Here is an 18,809-nt window from a genome sequence, read left to right on the forward strand (position 1 = left end):
TGTAATGGACATAAAATAATTTGAGTAATATGCTTCACGCAATACAACTTGAAAATACGATTTCATCCCCTCACACAGGCATATCCATTAACAATTTAACATAGATGAATATGTAGACAGGTCTGAAATATTAGAGTGTATATTATTGCATGAATTCTAAAGAGGAAAACATACAAGATGAATGAAACAGGGAAATAACACACTGTAATACTCAAAGGAGGAATCCCCACCAATCTTATAATATTATGCAAGATCTATGTGCCTAAGTGATACAATTTACAAAAATAACAAACTTTCTTTTCAAATTTCAGAATCTCTTTTCAGTATTCTGACCCCCTATTTATAAGAAGAGGGGGTTCTTTCAATCATGGTTTCATACATAAAATCATGGGCCGAGTTTTTAGCTGTCAAGTCAGCTTTCTCTCTAGGCTAGGGGAGGTTTTGTATCCAAAAACATTAAGAACAATAATAATAGCCTCACAGAGGAAGGCATGTCATAAAATCGCAGAACAATTGAGATGTTAATGCAAAATCCCTAGCACCCCATCCCTATAATCACTTCTATTTCATGGCTGAATTTACTTCACAGTGTATGCTCTTACAATGCTCCACTAAATCTAATCATTCCATATTAAAAACCTTCGGTGCTAACCTTGAGAATAGGTTATGAAGAGCCATTTCTGGGGGGTTCCCATACTTGGTTTTGAATGATCCCTCTCTCGATTCACTGCTACAGCTGCCTTAGGGACCGACTTTGTCATTTCTACCATAAAAACCTTCTAAGCATGATCAACACCCTGATCTGGCCTAGGGGTGAGTTCTTAGTTTAATGATGACAGTCTCAAGGGGTACATGTATTTACCTCTTCAAACAGATGAAAGGGAAGAGGCATTTAACCTTTGGAATAGGTGCAAGTGCACCTTTGGGTTTCCCCCTTAGATCTACTTTATTACAACCCCTTTTGTAATGCTTGGCATATGATCAGGGGATGTGACCAAAGCATTTTTGCTTCGAGCTAAGGCTCTCAACAGCTATGCAGGGGTCCCTTTTCTTTATATTGCAGAAGTCCCTCATTGACCAATTTCCCAGACCCGAACTCTTTCTAAATCATAGCTCATAACTTATCGCATCTAGGGGAGGAGTCCCACATATCGCAATCACACTGTGCCAGTGTATTAAGATTTTTATTTCTCCATAGCATGCACTGATAGTCCAGATGGGAGATCCTTATAGACCACAACGTAATACTTTATCGTGTCCGTGAGTTTCCCGCATATCATAGTCGTTGGCTCCATCAGCTTTAGCTTTTGCCCTTAACTTTTGCGATCGTCAATCTTCGGGGCGACGTCATCACTGCCACATATCACCTTGTGAGTGGTGACACATGACACTCGGAATGGGCCATGTCACCCCTGAAAACATCGAAATTGAGTGACATGTGTCCTCTGCCACGTCATCAATCATACTAACATGTCACTGCTGATCTAAGTTGGCCTATCAGCTCTGAAGACCAATCAAATGTCGGGATGTGGCTCACCCGACCCTGTTTTTGCTTACATTTTCTTTGTATTTGAAATTCTTCCTTCCCCGGCGATTTTATTCTATATCACAATACCGATGGTTTTCAACAATTTGTGACTACAACTTTCGCTAAATGTTGATTGTCGATGCCATGTGGAGGAGAGAGAACCCTTGTTCTGTCAGCATTCTACTTTGTAAACTATTTTCTCAGCCCCCTGACAATGTTACACAAAAATCGCAAATCGGCCCCCACAAGGTATTTGAAGTTTTAGATTATGGGATTATTGTGATGCGGGATGTGGGATGCGATATTGTGCCATGTGGAGGAGAGAGAAGGGGGGGTGTCCCACTCCTGTTTTATTAACCCTTTTCTTGGTTAATGAATTTATCGGACCCCCCCGGAACGATATTACATCGTATCACAATTAGCCCCCCCGGCGAAGTCTTCAGGACTTAAATCCCACCAATACAAATAATCGTGGTGCCCTAACCTGCTGGCGGCGATATATGATATCAGTTATTAGCAGATCGTAGTTTCTACAATCACTAATGACCTTTGCCTCCTGGTCCCGCCGATACCGATATACAATTGTGATGAACTATCCCAAGTCCCGATTGCGATTTTTCTCCATACTTATCCATTTTCCTCGATGAAATGGGCTTTTTAGGGGCAACCTTCTACATGCTCTAACTTTTGATCCGGGAACCCTTTTTTGGACTTCTATATAACAACGAAAATATTTTTCCAAGAATTATGCAATGGAGAGGATCCCATAAAGCTTTGATAACTTCTATGGATAAGGAAATGGCTTCAACTTCACTGTTCTCATGCATCCTGGCCCCTGATCATTTCCAAAGTAGTGAGTGAGTGGTAAATGAAAACACAAAGCATGCATACAAACAAAGTAAAACAAAATAAAACACTACTCCTACTCCTCAACTAAATAGTGCATGGGCCCATTCACATAAAGTGATATTTCCAACGCAGCCACTAATGCATTAGTTGACCCTTGTTGGTGAAGGCTTGGTTAACAAGAAAGATAATCATGTAAACCAACAAACAAGAAATATAAAATAGTGAATACCAACACTATCCAAGTTTAAAAGAGTCCATAAAAGAGCAAGATAAGCATTCTACAGAGATATCATGGTGATGAAACACACCGTGTGCAGATGATAAGCATGCACACTCTTTTGACAGTGACACACGAGCAAACATGAAAAAGAAAGACAAATTTCACTTAGAAAGAGTGCTCCTTGTGTATGATTCCTCCAATGCATGAGCGATAGGATTGTTTGATTCAGGTGGAAGATGTGAAATCTGTGAACTATATTGATCTTCAATGCAAATGGGAGAGCGATGAGGAGCGTGGAGTGTTTCAATAGATTTCTGATCTGAAGTGGAATTGACCTCAAGACAACAAGAACCTGAGGTAACCATAAGCTCAGGCTAAAGTGCCTCGAAAACTTGCACGGTTTCCACTTCGTCAGTAGGTAGATTATCAAAGAGTTTTGGGTTAGAAATATCAACAATGAATGAATCAACATCGTGATCAAATGAAGAAGTAAAGAGATCATGACATCGATGATCAGAAAATTCGATATGTTCATCGACATCCTCATGAGGTGATGAGTTGTACAAAGGGGTCGATGAAAAACAAGAATGTTCACCCTCTGAGTTTCTAGAAAGAAAATATGATATATTGGGAGGATTTGGAAAGAAAGATGTGTCCTATCCACAATGCAATGAAAAACTAATATCTGGTGTGTTCTATGAATGATTTGAAGTAAAATCATCGAGGGATGGATTTTCACAAGACAAATCAGAAATAGCAGAATCACAAAAGATGTCAGGAAATAGCAGATGAGGTGTGGACAGAAGGAGGTCATCCTTCAACGCACTTTCTTCTTTAGATTCCCACACATACTAATCATAAATGACAGCACAGGTCATTTTCTCAACACCAACTCCATCGATAACTTGATCCCCATCAGAAACGAATGTGGAGTCTTGAACGGGAGTAGACAACACAGTACAATCCAAAGGATCAAAAGAATAAGAGCATAGAAGTTGAGAAAATGAGACATTGCGACAGTCAAAGGGATTTCCAGCCAAAACTGCAGAGATATCCAGAGCAGGTGGGGTGGGAGGATGTGACAGTTCAACAGATGTGCATGCACCTTCTCCCACCTCGCACTACGGAGCTAGAGCTGTTTGATGAGAAGCATATGGAGGGTCACTTGTGAAAACAACCTTGTTTGTATGAGATTTGGTAGCTCTAACACTAAGGTATGCTGGGAGGTGTTCGAATGATTCTAAGATATGCTTCATATATGTGAAGATGATACTGAAAGATTTCATCGAGAAATTTCAAATAAATTTCATCTTCAATAATTAGAAATTCAATATTATGAAATCGTTTGTGACATTCCTCAATCGATTCATCAGGTACTTTCCATAATTTAAAAAAATAAATTATTAAGTGGTCTATGATTGTATCGATAGAAAGAGCATGCCAACTCTCTGATCAATTGATCAAAATAGTGAATAGATGTTGCGGGCAATGTGACACACCATTGCAGTGTGTGCCCTCAAAACGTGAATGTGAACAACGAGAAGGCAATGTGATCCTCATGGATTTCATTTCTTTTATAGAAACTCATGAAGGCAACACCATGACTAAGAAAATCTTCTCTGCCTTCACCATCATATGTGAAATGTGAAAAGTCATTGAAGACATCCTCTAACACTTGAAAATCACATCCGTGAGACAAACATGTCAGAGGTTGGATTGTAGTTTTAGTCATGAAAGATGTGCAGGGATTCAAAATAGAATTTGAGGATTCATTCTATCATCTGGCCCCCATTCTAGCGCCATAAATGTTGATGGTGCTAGACCCACCAACATGTCAAGCAATCTCCCCGGTAAGAGGTCCCAACTAGACCCCAGACCGTTTGGAGTAGGAATCCCAATAGTGGGTCATACAATAGTGCCTTGACTGTGGTAGCACGCAGAGGTAGACAAGATATGTTTTTCAGAAGAAAGTGTGTGACATTTCAATGAGTCAAGAGAAATGCATGGCGGTTCTAACACATAAAAGGGAAAATGGTGAGTCCCTTAGAAGCTTGTAATAGTACGCAGTGTGAAAGTAACACACAAGCATAATGACATCACGGGTTGGAAGAGGAACAGTCCACAATCCAGGGTGACGGGTTAAACCAACAACATGATTCCAACAAGATTCATACAATCACATACAAAGTAGTTCATACATGAATGCGTAAGTTAAATATCATACATTGCTAAAGAAACCAGAATAGTCCAACTACAGTAACAACATATGCATGCAAATGTGTTGGCGTTGTTTTATATATATATATATATATATATATATATATATAGATATATATATCGAAAGTTCCATCCATACATACAACCATGGCATCCACTAACCCCAATAGTGGAACATTACAGTAAACATCGCCTTCTCCTCCAAAGAGATGTACTCGCTCTGCACTGTGGAGAAGCCAAAGCTCATCACAATACTCTTCAGCCCACTCTATGTAATGCCTAGCAAAATCTTGGCTCCCAAAATCATGTTCTATAAGTTATGAGGTTCTAATTATAACAAAGGGTGGGGTGACGCTTGGCATTCCCCTTGGTGACTCTTGGAATACCCCATGACTCTTCAACTTCATTAAATATAAACCTTTACATTACATATGACTGTTTTCATTCCACTAATGACACTTGGAGTTTCACTTTATAACATATTTACAATAATATTCCATCTTCCACATGTACCCATGTGTGAAAAAATAGGCTTGAGTCAACCAAACAAGACAACACTAAGACTCAGATGGTTGTGGGAAGACCAAATCAGTAACATGCTCTTGGTGATCTTCGGTGACGAACTGATGCTAGGCTTGGTAGTGTGCAATGTTGTCCACGTACTATTTTATGATGTCTTTCTCGAAACAAACTCTTTCCTCCATCGCTTCCAGGTATACTCATTTGGAACCTCTTTCCAACTCGTTCTGTAACATGCACAACTTAGTCATGAGCATGGCTAGACCGACGACATATCTTTGCATGTTCTATGCACTGATCTACAAATCTACATTGGTGGCCATGTGCATCAGCTGATCAAAGTACATGTCAAGCTCTAGTCAGACTTGGTTCTTCTCTTTGGCTTCAGCGAGTATTCCAATTGATGTGGTATCGTATTTTCTCACCATGACATTCAAACATCTCAACAATCGTGTGTACGAAGCCTCAACATTGGTGATGAGCGGCAAGAGTTCCTCATAGTTTCAGATCAGAATCTAGATGTGTACTCTGTCCAACTCTACTCACGGCTTCATCATCTTGTGCAAGTTAAGTGAGGATCCATTGTACCCCATTCTCCATGTTTGTATATGATAAACAATGACATGTATGTCTGTGAGTGTGCGTACTATCTTGATGCAACACTGCTAATGACCATGTAGATGGAAAACTTCATTGTGCACAATGACGAACCTGTCATACAACCTCCACATGACTGTCTTAAGAGCCAACACTTTAGCAAGTATCTCTTTCTTCATTTATACTCTAGCGGATCCTATTGATTGTTCCTCTCTCTGCCTAGCTACCTGCAAGTCCTTAGCCATGCGATCATTTTCTTCTATCAAGAACTTCACACTTTAGTTCGTGGCCTCGACATAACCCTTCATATAATTGGCCAAGGCAGTTGGATGTCTTCGTACATCTAACACAATAACATGTTCTTCAAAGTGCACAGGTGAAGCATGCTCATCTCGGATGTGTGCTTTGCATGCCAGTACAACTATGTGCTATGACTCATCAGAGGCTATGTTCTACACATCTGTTCCAGGATCATCTTTAAGGAGAACTGTATCCCCTTGTTCACTTGGGAGTTGCTCTACTACTGGAGCTGGTGAAGCCTGTGGGGTGACCTTAGTTTCTTTTGGCATGAGGTTAGTATCCTAATCCTGTTTCGGCTATTCCATCTCTGTGTCCATCTGTTCATCCATCGATTCATCCTACTAAGAAAGTTCATGTTCCTGCCGCTTCTCCCCTTATTCATCATCTAATGTTGGTGGATCTGAGTCTTCAACGTATATTGGCATATTTTTCTCTATCTGTGCACCTTGAACTTCATCCTATTCCTGTTGTTATTCCTACTGCACTTCCTTCTCTCTTCTACGCAGCTCATGGTCCTCTTTGAGTCTCTGCTTTGCCTCCTACAAATTTACCTCTACTTCTTCTAGTCTTTGCTTATCTCTCATTTTCTATGCTCCTCTCCTTTCACAGTATCAACTCTTTGACTCAATCTCCAAAGCTACTTTCCCAACAAGTGGATTTTCCGTAAACTTGTAGCTTTGCTCTGCCTCTGCGCTTTCGGTAATATTCCTCTTGCCTTTGTCTTTCACAGGTTTGTTGTTTGTTACTTCTCCCTGTGGTGCTGCTACCTTGAGTGCTGCTAGCCACTCTACTACCATGTTGAACGGTTCATTGCACCTAGAGGACTTATGATGGGACCAGCCCTGATCACTTACGGCATATAATTAATGTGTGATTATGTGGATGATTTTTATGGTTGATTGGATTTATGGCATGGTACTAGTGAGTTAATGTTGGAGGACAATTGTCCTGTCCACGGGCTTCACTTCTCCCACCTCTTGACTATGCCCAAGAAACCCTAACCTTTTTCATTCTGTTGTTGTTCTGGTGCTCTGATGTTCCGTCAAGGTGAGGTCTCTGCTACTGGGTTCTACTTCGTTTTCTACTGTTACTAATTCTTCTCGCTCCTTGTGAGCAGTGGGCACTCTGGCGCCTATGACCTTGGTCCGCGACTTCCTTCCTCCGTTTGCAAGGGCTCAACTCCTTTGGTAAGTGAGCTCTCCTTAAACCCTCGTACCTATTTTCAATTTCTTTATATGGTTCTATTCTTGGATTCGTATGGCCTTGTTTGGTGGCCACTGCAGGTGAATGACTAGGCTCACTGGCCGCTAGTCTCTTGCCCTGACGCCTACGCTTTTGTATTGGGTAGGGTCGTGCCTCGTCGTTTCTCCTTCTGTCTGTTTCGAATTTTTTGTTGCTTGTAGTCTTTACTTGGTTTGTTGTCAACGGTTGTGGCTTCGGCCTCATTGTTTCATGGTTCTATGTATTTATGCCTCCAGGATGTTAACTTATGAAATTGTAATTATGTCGGCTCTGTGGTTAACTTATGAACTCGTAGTTATATTCTGCACTGTTATGGATGACCTATGTTTCATTGTTCGATCTTGTAGCTTGTCTGTGACTTTACATTTGTATCTTGGACTGTAAATTTTTTTTGATATCTATATATACAGAGAGATTTTGAAAAGAAAATAGTAAATGTGAATGATACAAGTTTGTTGGTACCTGTAGATGCTTGTTTCTTTCTTTTTTGGTAATTGCACTCGACTCTTCTACAAACCCTCTCTATTGATTTATGGAACTCGACCGTGTTTTCTTCTTGCCTCTGTGATAATTTCTTGCTCTCTGTCACTATATGAAATGGGTAGATGAACTTAATTAATTAAGTTTGGAGGAAAAAAAAGAAATAACTTTAGGTTGCGGACACAGATTTTCTTGCTTCTCAAAATGATTGTGTGCTTCTTTTTATTCAATACTTTGATGGATGATTACAATGGCTTTTTCCTTCCTTCTTAAAGATCATTGTACAGTTATTTAAACTGTCAGTAGTTACATTTTAGTTATTCATTGATAGTTGTTCATCTTTGTATGTATTCTAAAGTTAATTTGAAACAATAAATTAAAAACAAAAAGAATAGTAAATAAAAATAAACAGTGGGCTAGGACAGCTTTAAACTTAGTGTAAAGTCCTAAATGTTGTTAACTAGAAATTTAAATGGAACTTAAAAAAACTAACTGAAACTCCTTCTAGTCTGCAAAGACAAATACTCCAGCCATGACCTCCCTTAGCTAGATGCTTCTGCATCAGACTTCCAGGGTAGATGAAAATTCATGGCTCCAGTGCATGAGCTCCTCAATAGAATACCCTACACATTGTATCTGACCTGCATCAAGCCATGAACTGTCCTCAATGGGACGGTTCTTCCACTTGATGAGGTATTATAGGTACTCCTTTATTTGAGTCTGCCTAGCCACTTGTGTATCAAGGATTCCTTCGATCTCAAGTGGCTGAGCTGAAGGCATTTGTCTCATCCACGAACTACTCTCTTCCTGGGTATCCCGATCTTGCTGCGCCAAACTGTCCCCTTTAGGGCTGGCAGTGTATGGGAATAAATCCACCACATTAAAGATGGGCGATATTCCTATACCTGGAGGCAATTGTAGTTCATAGGCATTTGCAGAAAACTTACGCAGAATTTTGCACTGTCCAATTTTCTTAAACTTTAACTTATTGTATTCGCCCTTAGGGAATCTTTCTCTGCGTAGATGTACTAAGACTTGATCCCCTATGTTAAATTGTACCTCCCATCTTTTTAGATCTGCTTTCTGTTTGTACCTTTGATTGATGTCCTATAATTTTGACTTCACCTGCTCATGTAGGTCATTAATTGTGTTGGGTGTGGAGCCTGATTATCTTCTATATTCAAAGGTATCGCCACATAGGACCCCAGTTCGAAATGGGGGCGGCAACGCCGCCCGTAAAATATTTGCTGCAGGGGGGTCCAAGGGGGGCAGTTGCGACCTTTGGGAGCCCCCGCCTGGCGGGGTGTTTCGGGGGCAACGCCCCTGAAACTAAAAACAGCTATAAAATTGCCTTGTAAAAGTATAGTAATTTCTAGTCAATCTGGGCCGTTCATTAGGCGGATGATCTGATGGTAGAACTTATGTTTAGTTTAGGGTTTTTTGCCCTAGAAGGAAACCCCTCTCTTTGTATGAGGGCATTGTATTTGAGGTTGTGTGATAGATGTGTATTCTGTGAGCGAGAAACAGAGAGGTCAGACTGTGAGAGAAAACAGAGGATATTACAGCGGATTTGCTGTAGGTTGTGTCTCTTCATTTTACTGGATAATAGAAAGGAAGGATAGGCTGTTCGGGGTGGACGTAGCCCAAACTAGGTGAACCACGTATATCTGTGTCTCTCTTGTTTTGTGCATTTTCTATGTTTATATTTATGCAATATTTTATGTGTTCCATTGCTCCGTAATATATAATTTTCTAGCAACTGGTATCAGAGCCGATGGTCTATTTGGCTGATAAACTCGCAGGAAAGAAAGGTTCCTGGTTCGAGTTGGAGCAATGGCAGAAGATGGTAAGTTTAGGGTCAAGAAATTTAACGGCAAAAACTTCTCGCTGTGGAAGATGCAGATGGGAGATTATCTGTATCAGAAAGATCTATACCTACCATTGGGCGGAAAAACAAAGATGCCGACGGGTATGAAAGACGAAGAATGGAACCTTCTCGATAGAAAGGCACTCGGAGCAATACGGTTGTGCCTTCCTGCGTCAGTTGCCTTCAAAATTTCGAAGGAAACCACGACAGAGGGTTTGATGCAGACATTGTCGAAACTATATGAAAAACCCTCGGCCTCAAACAAGGTATTTCTTATGAAACAGTTATTTAATATGAATATGTCGGAAGGTGGATCTATTGCAAACCATTTAAATGATTTTAATACAGTTACAAGTCAGTTAAGTTCTATAGGGGTAAACTTTGATGATGAAGTTAGAGCTCTGTTATTCTTGTGCTCATTACTAGAAAGTTGGAATGGTTTGGTAATGGCCATTAGTAACTCCGTTTCTAGATCTAGTACTTTAAAGTTTGATGATGTTGTCGGCGCTATCCTTAGCGAGGAAATGCGACGGAAAAGCTCTGGTGAGACATCAGGAAACGCTTTGAGTGCAGAGCTTAGAGGAAGAAAAATGGAAAGAGGAAAGAGCTCAGGATATCGCAGTAAATCAAGGAAAGGCAGATCCAAGTCCAGATCGGGGATAGTGTGCTGGAAATGTGGAAAGAAAGGACACCTAAAGAAAGACTGTAGATCTCGGAAGGGAAAAGAAGGAGATGCACAGCAAGAAAACAATCATGAAGCAAATGTGACAGGTGAGGTGTTACAAGATGCTTTGATTCTTTCTTTCGAAAATATTATTGATTCCTGGGTGGTAGATTCAAGGGCTTCATTCCATGCCACACCTGATAAGAAATACTTTCATGACTATGTTCAAGAAGATTTTGGACAAGTTCGTCTGGGTGATGATAAACCCTGTAAAATCGTTGGAATGGGTAAGGTTCTTGTAAAACAGCAGAATGGAAACCAATGGCTATTAAAGGAGGTAAGGCATGTTCCAGATCTAAAGAAAAATCTGATTTCAACAGGGTAGTTAGGCAGTGAAGGTTGTGTGACAACTTTCACAGATAAAGCTTGGAAGGTCACCAAAAGAGCCTTGGTAATAGCAAAAGGCGAAAAGGTTGGTACATTGTATTTATGCAATGGTATTTCTAACTCTGTTAATGCTTTAACTTCCAAAGGAGCAGATGCAGCATTATGGCATCATAGGCTCGGACACATGAGTGAAAAGGGGATGAAGATTCTTCACTCAAGAAATTTGTTGCCGAGTTTGAAGAATGCTGATTTGGACTTCTGTGAGAATTGCGTTTATGGAAAATAGAAGAGAGTCAGATTTCTCAGAGTTGGGAAAGAAAAGAAGAATGAGAAATTAGAGCTTGTGCATACAGATGTATGGGGACCTGCTCAGGTATCATCTCTCGGTGGCTCTCATTATTATGTTACTTTTATTGATGATACAACTAGAGAAACTTGGATTTATTGTATTAAGAATAAATCTGATGTATTTGATACTTTCAAGAAATGGAAAGCTTTGGTTGAGATTGAGACAGGAAAGAAATTGAAGTGTCTTAGATCAGTCAATGGAGGTGAATATTGCAGCAAAGAGGTTGATAGGTACTGTTCAGAGCATGGAATTCGCAGAGAGAAGACAGTTCCAAGAACACCACAAGAAAATGGTGTGTCAGAAAGGATGAACAGAACAATCATGGAGCGTGCAAGGTGCATGAGATTGCATGCAGGATTGCCTTTACAGTTTTGGGCAGATGCTGTAGATACTGTTGTTTATCTAATAAACAGAGGGCCTTCAAGTTCCTTGGATGGTGGTGTTCCAGAGGAAGCATGGACAGGTAAAAAGGTAAACTACTCTATTTTAAAGCCTTTTGGTTGTGAGGCTTTTGTCCATATTGATAAAGAAAATAGAACAAAGCTTGAGGCAAAGTCAAAGAAATGTAACTTTATTGGATATGGTGTTAATGATTTTGGTTATCGCTTATATGATTACGAAAATCACAAAATCATTAGGAGCAGAGATGTAATATTCAATGAAAAGGTCTTATATAAGAATCAGTTGTAGGAAAAGAAACAAGAAAAGGAAAGCAAGGAATACACAGTTCTTGATGAAATCATTGAAAAAGTAAAGGTGCCTGAAAATAATAATAATCAACAACCACAACAACAGCGACCACCACAACAACAACAGGCACCCCAAACACCTGAAAGTGGTGTTAGAAGATCTACCAGGATAAGTAGACCCCCTGAACTATACTCTCCTTCATTATATTATTTATTGTTGACTGATTCTGGTGAACCCGAATGTTATGAAAAAGCAATGCAGGTTGAAAGCAGGAAGAAGTGGGAGGTAGCCATGGAAGAAGAGATGGACTCCTTAATGCATAACTAGACTTGGGATTTAGTCAGGTTGCCTGTAGGAAAAACTACATTGAAGAATAAATGGGTTTACAGGCTGAAGGAAGAAGATGGAGGAAAACAGAGGTATAAAGCTAGAATTGTGGTGAAGGGGTTTGCGCAGAAGAAAGGTATTGACTTTGATGAAATATTTTCTCCTGTTGTTAAAATGACTTCCATCAGAACTATTTTAAGTCTTGTAGCAGCTGAAGATTTGCATCTTGAGCAGTTAGATGTAAAGACAGCCTTTCTCCATGGGGATTTGGGGGAAAAGATATATATGCAGCAGCCACAAGGATATGAGGTGAAAGGGAAGGAGAAACTAGTGTGCAGGTTGAAGAAGAGCTTGTATGGCTTAAAACAGGCTCCAAGGCAGTGGTATCTAAAATTTGACAAGTTTATGTCTGAACAAGGTTATACTAGATGTCACTCTGATCATTGTGTTTATTTGAAAAAGCAAAATGATGGCAGCTATATTATATTGTTATTGTATGTAGATGACATGCTTGTTGCAAGATCTAACATGCAGGAAATAAATGTGCTCAAAAGAAAATTGGCAAATTCATTTGCAATGAAGGATTTGGGAGCTGCAAAACAAATCCTTGGTATGAGAATAACTAGAGACAGGAAAAATCATAAATTAACATTGTCTCAGAATGAGTACATACAAAAAGTGTTGAAAAGATTTAACATGCACAATGCAAAACCAGTTAATACACCTTTTGCTAGCCATTTCAAACTTAGCAAGGAAATGTGCCCAAAGACCCAAGAAGACATGGATTATATGTCTAAAGTTCCATATGCATCAGTAGTTGGAAGCTTAATGTATGCAATGGTCTGCACAAGGCCTGATATTGCACATGCAGTGGGAGTTGTAAGCAGGTACATGAACAATCCAGGAAAGGAACATTGGATGGCAGTGAAATGGATTCTCAGATATTTGAAAGGTACCACAAATCAAGCATTATGCTTTGTTGGTTCAAACATCTCCCTACAAGGATATGTTGATGCAGATATGGCAGGTGACAGAGATAACAGGAGGAGCACTATAGGATATGTATTTACTGTTGAAGGAACAACTGTCAGTTGGGTTTGAAAAATCCAAAGTGTTGTTGCACTTTCAACAACAGAAGCAGAATATGTTGCTGCTACAAAGGCTAGTAAAGAAATGATTTGGTTACAAAGGTTTATGGGTGAATTGAGTAAGGAGCATGATATGGGCACGTTATATAGTGATAGCCAAAGTGCCATTCATCTTGCAAAGAACTCAGCATTTCATTCCAGGACTAAACACATACAACTCAAGTACCATTTCATACGATCAGTGTTGGAAGATGGAGAGTTGAAGCTAGAAAAGATACACACTAGCCAGAATCCTGCAGATATGCTAACAAAATATGTAACCAGGGAGAAACTGAGAATATGCTCAGTTTCAGTTGGTCTTCAAGGATGACGATGAAGATGAGAAACAGCCAGGTCCAAAGAGGAGTCATTGTCCAACAAATGGAGCAGCGGTGGAGTTACTACAATTAGTCTCCAAGTGGGAGATTGTTGGGTGTGGAGCCTGATTATCTTCTATATTCAAAGGTATCGCCACATAGGACCCCAGTTCAAAATGTAAAATATTCGCTGCAGGGGGGGTCCAGGGGGGGGCCTTGTAAAAGTATAGTAATTTCTAGTCAACCTGGGCCGTTCATTAGGCAGATGATCTGACGGTCGAACTTATGTTTAGTTTAGGGTTTTTTTCCCTAGAAGGAAACCCCTCTCTTTGTATGAGGGCATTGTATTTGAGGTTGTGTGATAGATTTGTATTCTGTGAGCGAGAAACAGAGAGGTGAGACTGTGAGAGAAAACAGAGGATATTACAGCGGATTTGTTGTAGGTTGTGTCTCTTCATTTTGCTGGATAATAGAAAGGAAGGACTGGCTGTTCGGGGTGGACGTAGCCCAAACTAGGTGAACCACGTATATCTGTATCTCTCTTGTTTTGTGCATTTTCTGTGTTTATATTTATGCAATATTTTATGTGTTCCATTGCTCCATAATATATAATTTTCTAACAAATTGCTCCTGCGAAATCTTCCCTGTCACCATTCCTCCTTTCTAATTGTCCCAAATATCGTAACTCATGCACTCCTCGAGGATGCATTCCATACAAGATCTAGAAATGACTACTTCTCGTGCTTCGATTTGGTGAATCGTTGTAAGAAAATTCTGCTTAGGCAACTACACAATCCCACATCCATGAATTTTACCCAACTAGACTCCGTAGTAGGTTTCCTAAACTCTTGTTCACCACCTCCATCTGGCCATCAGTTTGTGGGTGAGAAGAAGAGCTGAAGTTTAACTTTGTGTCCAAATTTTTCCACAAGGTGTGCCAGAAATGTCCTGTGAATTTCACATCCCTGTCGAAAACAATGGACTTGGGTAAGCTATGCAGTCTGACAATTTCAGTGAAAAACAAGTGTGCTACATGGGTGGCATCACTAGTTTTCCTACAAGGGATGAAGTGTGCCATCTTGGAGAAATGGTCCACCACCACCATGATGGAGTCAAAACCCCGCTATGTTTTTGGCAGACCCAAGACAAAGTCTAGACTGACTGAGTCCCACGGTCTGTTTGGAATAGGCAAGGGTGTATACAACCCCATGTTCTGATTGTGCCCTTTCGCCAACTGACACACTTTACACCTGGTTACATATCGTTGCACATCTCTTCGCATCTTCGACCAGTAGTAAAAATGATTGAGCTGATCCAAGGTATTATCAATGTTGAAATGTCTAGCTAGACCTCCACTATGTTTTTCCTGGATGATGTTCTCCCTCATCGAACATTCTAGAATACACAGTTGTCCTCCCTTGAATAGCAGCTCCTCCTATAAGTTATAGTCCAACCATGGACTATTATTCCTCAACAAGCTTCATAAGCCTCCTTGAAATCTTCATCAGTTTGATACAAGTCCTTCAGGTGTTCAAAACCCAACACTTGTATTGTGTTCTCCTGTAAGAGTAAAACTCTTCTGCTTAAAGCATCTGCTACCTTTTTGCCTTGACCACTGATATGCTTCAATACGAATGTAAAACTCTGCAAGTACTAAAACCATTTTGTGTGTTTATGATTCAGCTTATGTTGCTACATAATATATTGTAATGCAGAATTATTGTAAAACAAGACAAACTCATTACCCAACAAATAATGTCTCCAATGCTTCAATGCTTGCACGACGGCATAAAACTCCTTGTCATAAAACATGTATTTTTGCCTACTTTCATTTAATTTTTCACTGAAGTAAGCTACTGGTTTGTCTTCCTAGCTGAGTATGGCTTTAATGGCTGTAGCACTAGCATCACAATGAACTTGGAAAAGTTTGTTAAAATCAGGCAATCTCAAAATTGGCCTTTCAGTAATCTTCTTCTTCAATATCTGGAAACTTTTCTCTGTAGCTTCAGTCCAATGGAAAGGATGACTTGCCTTTTTTATGGTATCCAACATGGGTGCGCAAATTCCACTAAAATTATTTATAAACTTGTGATAGAAACTTGCCAACCAGTGAAAACTTTGAACTTCAAACAGACTCTTAGGGGATGGCCAGCTGATTATAGCTGCAACTTTTTCTGGTTCCATTTTCAACTCCTTTTCTGAAATCAAAAAACCCAAATAGACTAATTTCTTCTAAAAGAAAGAACATGTTTTTAAATTTATCAACAACTTATTTTGTTGTAACTTCTCCAAAACATACCTAACGTGTCGAAAATGTTCTTCCTTGGTCTTACTAAAAATCAATATATCATCAAGATATACAATCACGAATTTTCCATTGAACTCCTTCAACATCTCATTCATTAGGCACATGAAAGTGCTAGGGGCATTATTCAACCCAAATGGCATCACGAGCCATTCATACAAACCTTCATTGGTTTTGAAAGTTGTTTTCCATTTGTCCCCTTCTCTTATTCTAATCTGGTGGTATCCGCTCTTTAGATCTATTTTCGAAAAATATGCTGCTCCACTCAAGCAATCCATCATGTCATCCATTCATGGTAATGGAAACCTATACCTGATAGTAATTTTATTTATTTCTCTTGAATCAGTACAAATCCGCTACTTGCCTCCTTTCTTGGGAGCTAAAACTGTCAGAACTACACAGGGACTTAAACTTTCCCATATCAATCCTTTGTCCAACAATTCCTATACCTACTTCCTGATCTCTTCAATGTCCTTAGGACTCACCCAGTAAGTAGCTTTTTTTGGTAAACTAGCTCTGGCGATGAAATCTATATGATGACTGATACTTCACTTTGGTGGTAACTTATCCGGTAAATCATCCACCACAATGTCACTGAATTCCTCTAACAAATCCTGAATTTCTTCAAGTAAGTCAGAAATTTCAGTATGAAACAGCACTACTCTTGGTCTCCTTACAATAGCATACTTTATCTCATTATCTTCAATCTGTTTTAAAAATTCTTTTCCCCCCATCATCAACGCTTTTGTCACAATAGTCCCTATTGTTCGTTCTTCCTTGATAGGTACTAGTGTATGCTTAATCCCATCCTTGACAAACTTGTAGTAGTTTTTCTTTCCGTCATGAACAACTTTTTGGTCACACTACCATGGTCTACCTAGCAGAATATGAAACACGTCCATAGGCATGATATCACAAGTCACCTTGTCCCTATATTTGCCAATATGGAATTCCACCTCACACTGCTCATCAACTAGCAATTGATGTCCTTTCTATAACGAAGACACCTTATAGGGAGTTGGGTGCTTTAACCTTTTCAAACCTAATTTCTCCACCATCTCTGTAGCAACCAGATTATCAGTGCTTCCACTGTCTATAATCAGTTTGCAGCATTTTCCATTTGACTTACACATAGTCCAGAATAATGCCTTTCTCTGGGTTTGGTCAGTTGTCTCCTTTGCCGATTTTAGCAGTACCTTATTTAAGACTAAGGCCTCTCCTATCTCTCGTACATTCTCTACCTCTTGGGGTGGTGCCTCTGCTTCCTCTGTTTGAGCAACATATGCTCCTCTTTGTCCAGCTTGTTCACCTTCAGGACACTGAAAGGACCTGTGCCCCCACTTGTGGCACTTGTAACACTGGTAAGCAGCTCCTCTGCCTCTACCATTACCCCTTCCTCGCTGGTATGGCCTTTCTCCCCTAGTGATACCTTCCTTTTCTACTGTCCCTAAGGTCTTTGAACTGCTGCCTTCTTCACTGTTGTTGGCAGTCCTACCTCTGCCAAAGGATTGTCCTTTCCCTCTGCCAGATCCATGTCCTCTTCTAGCGTTCTGCTTTCTAGTGATCTTTTCTTCTGCCTTCAAGGCACTCTGGTATGCTTCCTCTATGGTTTTTGGAGAAAGAATACTTATCTCATCCAATATCTCCAGCCTTAGGCCATTTACAAACCTTGTCGTTTTTTCTAGGGTGTCTTCAACGTAACTTGCTCTGAGATTCACTCGATAAAATTCTTTGGTATATTTTTCATAGTCATTCCTCTCTGCTTCAAATTCTGCACCTGCCGATACAGAGCAATCTGGTAATCCTTGGGCAAAAACTTACCCTTCATTTTGGTGACCATTTTGGTCCACTTTTTATTGGGTGGCTTATTTGATCTTCTCCTCTCTGCTTGGACACTGTCCCACCATAAGGCCGCATGTTCTTTCAACTTGGTGGCAGCAATTTAACTTTTATATCTTTGCTGATCTCCTCACATTCAAAGTATTTTTCTAACTCACTGATCCAATCCAACATCACTTCTGTGGACAAACTACCATCATAGTTTGAAATCTTAGGCTTTGGCTTACTGCTAGCCAATAAAACCGACCTTAACAATTTGATTTCAGGTCCTTCCTCATTTGATCCATCTGTCGTAACTACAGCTTCTTCCTCACTGTCGTCCCCTCCTTCCAGATCCCTTCTCCTTCCTGCTTCTACTGCTGCCAAACAGGCACTCAGGATCCTAATCTCTTCTCTCAATCCTTCATCTGCTACTCTTCGAATAGCTTTACCACGACCTCTTCTTCTGACTTCCATTTTGTAAAAAAAAAATAAAAAAATTAACCCTAACCTGCTCTGATACCAAAATCGATGGGACCAGCCCTGATCACTTATGGCATATAATCAATGTGTGATTGCATGGATGATTTTTATGGTTGATTGGTTTTATGGCGCGGTACTGGTGAGTTAATGTTGTAAGGACAATTGTCCTGTCCACGTGCTTCGCTTCTCCTATGTCTTCACTGTGCCCAAGAAACCCTAACCTTTGTCATTATATTACTGTTATGGTGCTTTGCTCCTCCGTCGAGGTGAGGTCTCTACTACTGGGTTCTACTTTGTTTGATATTGTTACTAATTCGTCTCGCTCCTTGTGAGCAGTGGGCACTCTGGCGACTATGACCTTGGTCCACGGCTTCCTTCCTCTGTTTCCAAGGGCTCAGCTCCTCTGGTAAGTGAGCTCTCCTTAAACCCTTGTCCCTATTTTCAATTTCTTTATATGGTTCTATTTCTTGGATTCTTATGGCCTTGCTTGGTGGCCACTACAGGTGAATGACTAGGCTCACTG

This window comes from Pinus tabuliformis, chromosome 1_1, assembly GCF_031772625.1.
Source record: "Pinus tabuliformis cultivar Carrire ecotype Pingquan chromosome 1_1, CPIR1, whole genome shotgun sequence".
Classification (NCBI taxonomy): Eukaryota; Viridiplantae; Streptophyta; class Pinopsida; order Pinales; family Pinaceae; genus Pinus; species Pinus tabuliformis.